The sequence below is a fragment of the Coenobita brevimanus genome, chromosome 64 (assembly GCF_032717465.1).
Source record: "Coenobita brevimanus isolate Jiangsu-jjx chromosome 64, ASM3271746v2, whole genome shotgun sequence".
NCBI classification, from domain to species: domain Eukaryota; kingdom Metazoa; phylum Arthropoda; class Malacostraca; order Decapoda; family Coenobitidae; genus Coenobita; species Coenobita brevimanus.
In genome coordinates, this window is record NC_137017.1 from 3,842,093 (window position 1) to 3,851,522 (window position 9,430).

A 9,430-nucleotide genomic window follows, 5' to 3' on the forward strand; every position below is an offset into this window, starting at 1 on the left:
ACACACACACACACACACACACACACACACACACACACACACACACACACACACACACAGAGTCGGTTACAGAAATAAACAAAGCATATTGACTTTACTGTCTTTTGTAGGTGCTCCGACCTGATTATTTTACATTTACTCTTTAATTAGAGAGAGAGAGAGAGAGGGAGGGAGAGAGAGGGAGGGAGGGGGGGAGGAAGATAAGGTAGCGCGGAGAGATATAGGAGAGTGGGTTAAAGAGAGACAGTGATGAGAGAGAAAGTGAGACAGTGAGTGAGGCAGGACGAGGCAGAATAATCCTTTGAATGAGGCAGGGTGAGGCAGGGAGGGCGAGTCAGAGTGAGGCAGGGGGGGCCGGACAGAAGGAGAGGTGAGGCAGGAAGGGCGGGTTTGGGTAAGGCAAGATGGGTAGGCTGGGGTGAGGCAGAGTGAGTGAGGTAGGGAACATAAGGCATGGTGAAGTAGGGTTAGGGAAGGAAAGGTGAGACTGAGGAAATAAACAAAAAAACAAAGAGTGTTGGGGAAAAGGTGGTTAGAGCGAGACAGGGTGGGTCAGGCAGGCAGGGGTAAGGCAGGGTTTAGCAGGGTGGAGTGGGGAAAGGTTAGGCATGATGGGTAAGGCAGAGACGATGAGGAAGGCAAGAGTTAAGCAGGATGAGGTAAAACAGGGGGTGAGGCAGGGATGGTAAAGAAAGGTGGGGCACGATGAATAAGGGAGAGTGTAAGGTGATGCAGGGTTTAGGGTGAGGTAGGGGTGATAAGGGAAGGTGAGGCAGGGTGAGGGAGGGTGTAAAGTGAGGCAGCACGGTTGAGGTAGGGTGGGTTAGTAAGGTGGAGGGGCAGGCGGGGCGGAGAAAGAAAGAAAAAAGAAAAGCAGAGCTAGTTAGAGCCAGACAGTGAAGCAGTAAAGGTGGAAGAGGGTGCAGGGTGCGGCAGGGGTGAGGCAGGGTGGGTGAGGCAGGGTGGGTGAGGCAGGGTGGCGTGTGGGGGCGATGCAGATAATCCCAACCTCGCCTGACCTGTTATCATATTGCGTCAGAGGAAGGGGGGTGGGGGTGGGGCATGGGGCAGGGTGGTGAAGAAGATGAAAAGAAGAGAGTAGGAAGATGGAGGGATGAAGGAGTAAACTAGGGAGGGGAGGAAGACGGAAAAGAGGGAGTGAAGGAAAGAGGAAGAGGAGAAAGCAAAACAGAGAATGGAGAAAGATGGAGGGAGGAAGGAGGAAAATTGGGAGTGGATGAAGATGGAGGGAGGAGGGAATAATAGGAAGTGAAGGAGGATGGAAGAAGGAGGGAAGTGAATAAGGAGAGGAAGAAAAGCAAGGAGGAGGAGGAGGAAGAAGAAGAAGATAGGGAGTGGAGGGAGGGAAAGAGGAATCGGAGGGACTGACAGAGAGGGAGAGATGGCAGGGAGGTAAAGAAAATGGAAGGAGGAAAAGAAGTTGGGGGAGAAGGAAGGAAGAAAGATAGGGAAGGGGAATGAGGGAGAGGATGGAGGAGGATGAAGCTGGACGGAGGTAAAGGGAGAAAATAGGAAAGAGTGTGAGGAGATGACTGGGGGAAGAAGGAAAGAGAGGAAGATGGAGGGAGGAGGGAGAAAGCTACAGTAGGGAGTGGTGAGGGGGATGAGAGAGAGGAGGAGAAGGAGAGGAGAGTAAGGGAGACAAGAGGGAAGTGAGGGAGAGGAACTGGACGATGGTGCAAGAGAAGAGGGAGGTGAGGAAGAGGGAGAAGTGGAGAGAAGGATGGACGAATAAAGGTCAAGGAGAGAGAGAGAGAGAGAGAGAGAGAGAGAGAGAGAGAGAGAGGATTGACGAGGTAGGCCACACATCACTGTAAAATATGTATGCGGTTTATAGAATTATCAGACTATGCCACCGCGACGCAATTAGCCAGTCATAATTGCTTTCTCTCTCTCTCTCTCTCTCTCTCTCAGTTTTTAGTTGATAAGGCGTTAGACACTAAACGTTGTCTTAAATTTCTTCTAAAATAATTAATGCTATTAAAAGTATTGTATCCAAGTCTGAGGCAGCAGAGAGAGAGAGAGAGAGAGAGAGAGAGAGAGAGAGAGGGGAGAGGGTGAGGGAGAGAGAGGGAGAGAGAGAGAGACGTGGTGGAAGGGGGGAGATGAGAGAAATTGATGATGCAAAACGCCATTATAATTAAGCAAAACACACCTCAACACACCCACAACACACCCACACCCACAACACACCATACCTACACCACAATACAATACAGCACACCGAAAATACAACACAACAGAATACAGCACACCCTCACCACAGACACAGCACAACACACTCACAGCCATAGTACATCCACAACACAACACACACATTATCAAATAACCCCCACGCAACACAACACAACACAACAACACAACGCACCCATTACCTAACCACCCTCACGCAACACCCCCTCTTAAGCTAAACTGGACCCCGTGATTCTTTTATATGAGGCGGGGGCATCGATCCTACACCAGCCACAACAAAAACAATTAACACAGCAACGCCGAGAATAACTACAGGTCAACAGCAGCAACAACAGCAGGGATGACGACCACAACGACAAGAAAACACGACAGTAACAGCAACGATGACGACGACAATAATAATAACAGTGAAGGCAATAACAGCAGCAACGAACAGCGAGACCAGCAAGAGTAGCATTGACTACGAAAAACGGCAAGGAAAAAAAAAGGAGGGGGGGATCAGCCAAGAATAGAGCATATCAGTAATTAATTTTTTTCGTCGTCAGTCACAGAGGAAAAAGAAAATTAAGGCAGAAATAAACCTTACACAAAACACTCTTACTCATGAGGGAGAAGCAAGTTAGATCATATGACTTATTCTTGAACAGAGTAAAATCGCACTGTTTTAGCCTGAACAAAATTCTTACCTGAGTCCAAAACGATGATAAGGTTATTCAAGACAGTTTTTTTTTCTAATCTCGACCTGATAGAATGTACCTCGCCTGAATGAAATCATCTTGCTTTAACATGCATTACTTACGTGTGTATAGAAAATCAAGCGGGAGAAACTGATATGATAGAAACATTAATATAAACAGTACAGCAGTTTTATATTCAAACATGGAAAACGTGATAGTGGTTTAGACAGCAGCTGAGGTTCACAGTTCTGGCCGAGGTTACACAGGAAGTCAGGAAAATATCTCATTAATGTCCTTGCGCCAGTCCTAAATGAAATAGTTCCAGCTGGTATTCAGTAAAGATGGTGGTGATTTGTGAAGGGATGTGGCATGAAGGAGAGCTGCTGGTCCTCAGGGAATACGTTGTCAGGTCTATGCTGGGAGTAGGATACGTAAAACAAGCATCAACTACAAATAAGAAGAGAGAAAGATAAATAGATAGACAGAGAGAGGGGGTTTAGGAGGAAGATTTGCAATTATAGTTCGAGAAAAAAATCGCCGAAATTAGTCTTTTTTTAATGGGATATAAAAAAAATACATTGACTTGAAAAACACTGAACAAAATAAAGAAAGAAAAGGCCAGGTGAATAAAAGACTGAATTACACACACACACACACACACACACACACACACACACACACAAGAATCAGTGAAGGTGCTCAGGCCTCCATTGGGTGAACAAAATAGTCTGTCGTTCGCAAAAACGAATAAATAAATAAAAAACAAAAAAAATAAATACTTGTAAATAAATAAAGATAAAGAGAAGGAAAGAAAGAAAAACACAGTGCCCTCAAATGGAGTCAGCCAGAAATAAAGGAAGAATGCACGAGACAAGACGAGACACTAAGAGATGGAGAGAGAGGCTAAGGAAAAGGGTTCAGATGAGGACTGATGTGAGAGAGAGAGAGAGAGAGAGAGAGAGAGAGGGAGAGAAGGGACATAATCAAGAGTGATGTAGGGACGTTCTCTGGAAAAGGCGGGAAAAACAGTGAAGGTCTCTGTGCGCACTCTCCCCCCCCCCGCCCTCTCTCTCTCTCTCTCTCTCTCTCTCCTTAGAACACGAATAATGGGATCTCAGCTGTGTGTGTGTGTGTGTGTGTGTGTGTGTGTGTGTGTGTGTGTGTGTGTGTGTGTGAGAGAGAGAGAGAGAGAGAGAGAGAGAGAGAGAGAGAGAGAGAGAGAACTAATTAGTCTGGTTCAATACTTATGTCCGTAATAGCCTTTGAGACTTCCCTCATTATCTACGCTATTATTTAATGCAAGGTCTGCTTTTTATTACTTGCTTCTAATTATCATTCTCTTGTTATTTATAATGTCTTTATTATTTCTTTTTGTAGTTATTATTATTATTATTATTATTATTATTATTATTATTGCAACTACTACTACTACTACTACTACTATATGGCTAGTTTTGTTATTTTTACAATACAATTTCCATTCTTTTGGTTATAGGAGAGAATTTTGAAACTGGAGTGGTCAGATAAAGCCTTCATTATCCCTGTCACCATTAGGGTTATCTCGGAAGCGGAAGAAAATCCTTGGGTGGCAGCAAGAATAAGATATACGCGTAAAATTGTGTTCTTGGGGTGAAGGGGCGAAATGTTACGGACCACTTAGCCTAGCCTCGGAACCCTACGCGTCGAACAAAAAAGTATGAAATTACCTGTTACTGTTTTTATAACTCATGTATTTCGTAACCTGTGTTATTAATTTTCGAAATGATCTTGTATTTCTTTTATTTCTTTATGTATGTATTTTGTTTTGTCTCTGCTGATTGCTTACATTATTCCTGTCATGGTCGGGATAAGTCTAATATTCTGTTCCAACTAACGTCAGACGATTTTATTCAGCTTGGAGTGAGTTACTGGAATCTGAGGGAGGTAATGTTGCTTTTATTAACCCGCTCATCGTCGCGGCAAATCGTTTTTTTTTTTTTTTTTTTTTTTTTTTACGCCAGACGATTTTATTCAATTGAGAGTATATCGAAGATGACTGAGTGTTAAATTCAATATTTCTTAAATTCTTCAGGCTTTCCATGTGTCACGCATTTTTTCCCCTCCGCACCCTATTTAATGGCATAAAGAGTCGGGTTGACGATGGTGATAATGATGATGATGGTGGTATTTTTATAGTTCTCTTTTATTTCCTATTTAATATTTCCTCCTGAGTTATTCTGTGTACATTTTTTTTTTCTTTTATTTCATGAGTCCTTTGATTTCGGAGATTATTTTTTCTTCCGCTTTTCCCACTGTTCTTCACATTTCAGATTTTTGGCCAGTTCCCCCTTTCTGTCTTTCTTCCATTTCGTAACGTATTTTGTTTCCATTTTACATTTCCTACCGTTTTCCATACAGGCCACCTTTTTGGTTGCAAACTTTTATTTTACGCACATTTCCATTTTACAGAGACTTTTTTTTTTCTCACTTCTTTTAGTGCTTGCGTCCTTCAAATTCGTTTGTTTATTTAGTTATTATAGTTACACCTCTCTTTTACTGCCCTTCCGTTTCGAGTATGTTCATTATTTCATTTTCAGTTATTTGTTCCAATGCCGAGCGCTTATATCTACCGTCCATACTGAATACATGCTAGTGCTGTCCCATGAACGTAATGATGGGATGGTTTGAATGACATGTCGATAGGTTTTCTTGAAGATCGAGTATTCTTGCTTTATCGAAATTCATACTCACACCTCCCTCACCGCCACCCTCTTACCCACCACTCACCTTCTCCCCTTTACATTTCTTACGCACACCATCCACATCCATTCTTCACACCCTCAGCTCACAAACCTTCACCACATTTCACCATCCCAAAGTAACACTCATTTCCACTCTCAAAAACAACTTTACCATCCCCTCTCCTACCCTCGTTCACCACCCCTCACCAACACCCTTGCTCACCCTCATCGCTCCTAACCCTCACACACTCCTCATTCAAACCTCGCCATCCATCCTCCACCCTCACCAACCCCCTCCTATCTCTTGCTATACCTTCACCACCCACACCAGCCCAGTCACTCCTCACCAAAATTCATTCCCCACCTTCCCCACCCTTCACCAACACCCACTCCTCCATGCCACTCCTCACCCAGTCCTTTCCCCACCATCACTACCCATCCCCTACAGTTCACTACCGTTCTCCAGCACATTTCACATCCTCACCACCCACACCCACACCTCACCACGCCTTCATCCATTCATTCCTCTCTCCTCTACTTCCCCCCATCCACCATCCCACATTCACACCTCATCACATCTTCACCCATCCATACCACAGCCCTCTACTTCTCACCCACCACCCCACATCCACATCTCATCACACCTTCACCCATCCATTCCCCTCACCTTTACTTCCCCTCACCCACCACCCCACACCCACACACCACACCTTCATCCATCCATACCACACTCCTCAACTTCCCCTCACCCACCACCCCACACCTCACCATCCATTCCTCACCCTCACCATCCCTTCCCTGCCCCTCTACTTCCCCTCACCTCATCCCCTTTAAACATTCTTATCCCAATTCCCCCTTTAATGCGGCAGTGAGGGGATATTACGTCGTCCCCTTTAACGCCGATATTTCTTAACCGTTCTCCCCTTTAATGCGAGTGTCTGGACGCAGGGAGTATTTTAGCGGGCGTAACTACAGGGTTATTTATATTTTCAGTGGCGTTGTTATTGAATTAGTTATATTTTGGGGTATACGTTTTGAGCTATTTATTTTTCAATGGTGTAGTTTTTTTTTTTTTTAGATTTTTTTTTTTTTAGAGGTGTAAGCATTGGGTCATTTATATTTCATGGGTTATAAGTTTTGGGTTATTTATATTTTAAGGGGCGTAAATACTGAATTAGTTATATTTTAGGAACTTAATTATTGAATCAGTCATTCTTAAGAGGACGTAAGTATTGAACTGAAAATAGTACAGGGGACCTAAATTGTGATTTTATGGGCTATATTTGGTTACGTAGTTATTTAGGGATGCATATTTTATTATTATTATAATTTTTTTTGGGGGGACAGGCGCAGGCAACCCCACACAGACATACGTGTTTGGGGGACTTAGTTTGTATTTAGAGGTCATACATAGTTTATATTATAGGGGTCATGCATAAAATTTGGTTTATACTTTGGGAATGTACGTAGACTGTTATACGTATTATGTGGAAGTGAGTATTGCTTAGGAGGGCAGAACTCTAAATATTCCATCAGATATACTGTCTCGTAGTGAGTAGTCTTTCTCACGTACTTAGGGGCATGAACGTTCGAATGTTTATTTTTAACCCTCAGACTTCGAGAGCTTGCCATTGATGAGTGCAATCGTCCGGAGTTAATCAGAGTAAAATAGTTAAGTCTTCCCCAGAGGCTTTAAGGTTTGAGGGAGGATAATAGTCTTCCTTTACACTGACAGGTCGGTCCATATCTTACGCAACCCAGTTCTCATGTGTTGCGGGCACGGCTCAGCGTTACCAGTGACTGAGAATGATTTACTGTATTTTTACTTCCTATAACGCTTTCCATGCTTTACAGTGCTTGCCTTTTAACGTCCACTAATTGCCTTTTTACGTCCGCTGATTGTATTCTGATGTTAGCTGATTGCATTCTTACGTCCAATGATTGTATTTTTCCGTCCATTGATTGCATTTTTACGTCCACTGATTGTATTTTACATCCACTAATTGCATATTTACCTCCACTGATTGCATTTTTACGCCCGTCAATTGCATAGTTAACTAGTAATGTCCTGAGGCAGCCAAAATATCTTCGCCCATTACAAAGATACGCTGAAGTGACCCCGCAACACACAACACTGGTGAGCGCATCAGCTATCCCCGCAGCACACAAGACTGGAGAGCGCAATAATGTATATGAGCCACCCTGTCTGTGGGGGATGCTTAGGGGATTCGAACCTGTATAAAACACCTGAACCTCGCCCCACCTTACGCCTCAGTCCATATTATTATTATTATTATTATTATTATTATTATTATTATTGTTATTATCGGCAAGGCTTTGAATATTTCCCCCGATATTCACGTATAGTCGATCATTTTCCCATCTTGAATCCCCGTCTCCTAGTAAGTATGTTCTCTCTAGTATTCCCTCCCTCTCCATAAATATTCTTCAGTCAGTATTCCCGGTTGGTCTGAAAATGTTGTAATTCGGATAATCAAATACCCTCCCTCTTTTTTCTCTTCTTTTCTTATTTTTAACTTCATTCTTACTAACTTTCTTTCCTTCTTTCTTTCTACTTTCTTTCTTTCTTTCCTTCTTCCTTCCTTCCTTCCTTTCTTTCCTTCTTCCTTCCTTCCTTCCTTTCTTTCCTTCTTCCTTCCTTCCTTCCTTTCTTTCCTTCTTCCTTCCTTCCTTCCTTTCTTTCCTTCTTCCTTCCTTCCTTCCTTTCTTCATTATTTTTTTAAATTATTATCGTCGCGTAGAGTCGAGTATTCCATCGTTTTGCTTCGATAAATTTTCTTAAATATACCCCAGTCGCCTGTTTTGGTCAGTTTTTATAATTTTGTACCTCGAAATTCGAAAACATATTACTCGATTTTACAGGAAAGCCGAACATTCTATCATCCAGAATCCTCCATATTTATATGTGTGGCCAAGTGGGAGAGAAGTGGACTGGTAACCGAAATGGCGCGAGTTTGAGGATTTTTATTTTGTTACAGTCTTGGTTGATTATCCAGAAGACTTATTGACACGCTATAAAAACACCCCCAGTCCTGAGTGAAATAGATGTAGCATGTATTCAGTATGGATGGTGGGTATCAGCGTCCAAATGGTGATATGCAAAGGTACTGAATGTCTGTTGTGCGAAGAGCTTCAGGTTCTCAGGAAACGAACTGTCTAGTCAATGTGGATGGGGAGAGAAAGAGAGAGAGAGAGAGAGAGAGAGAGAGAGACTTCATCAATATTCCACAAGTCGTACTCCAAATCAATGCCACTCCAAATCAGTGTTAATAATTCTGATGGCTTATAATTTCACCTCTCTCTCCTCCTTCTCGTACTCTATCGCCTTCAAGCCTGTCCGTAAGTGCTGTCTCTTTAATCTCCCTTCGCTTCTCATAAATACCATTACATCCTCCCGGTCTCCTTTAATCTCTTCAGTCCGATGATGTTTTTCCCGAATTAACTGTTGGTAGTTACAGATTTTATTCATTTTAGAACGCCTTGTACTGAGGGTGTGCTTAAAAGGTGTACCTGAGCCATACAGTACAGTCCAGGTGTCTCATAAAAGCTGTATGAAATCGTAACAGTAATAATAATAATAATAATAATAATAATAATAATAATAATAATAGTAATATTAAAGGACGTTACAACATTGGAGAGATAATGGTACAGTGTCTCAAAAACTGTATAAGCGTTTCACTGGGTAAATATGAAAGTCGAAAATTCCTCAACTCTCCCTAACCTCTCCAGTACTGTATCGCCATTTTCCAGCTTGTTCTACCACCAGACGATTTTACTGAGCTGAGGAGACCCTTA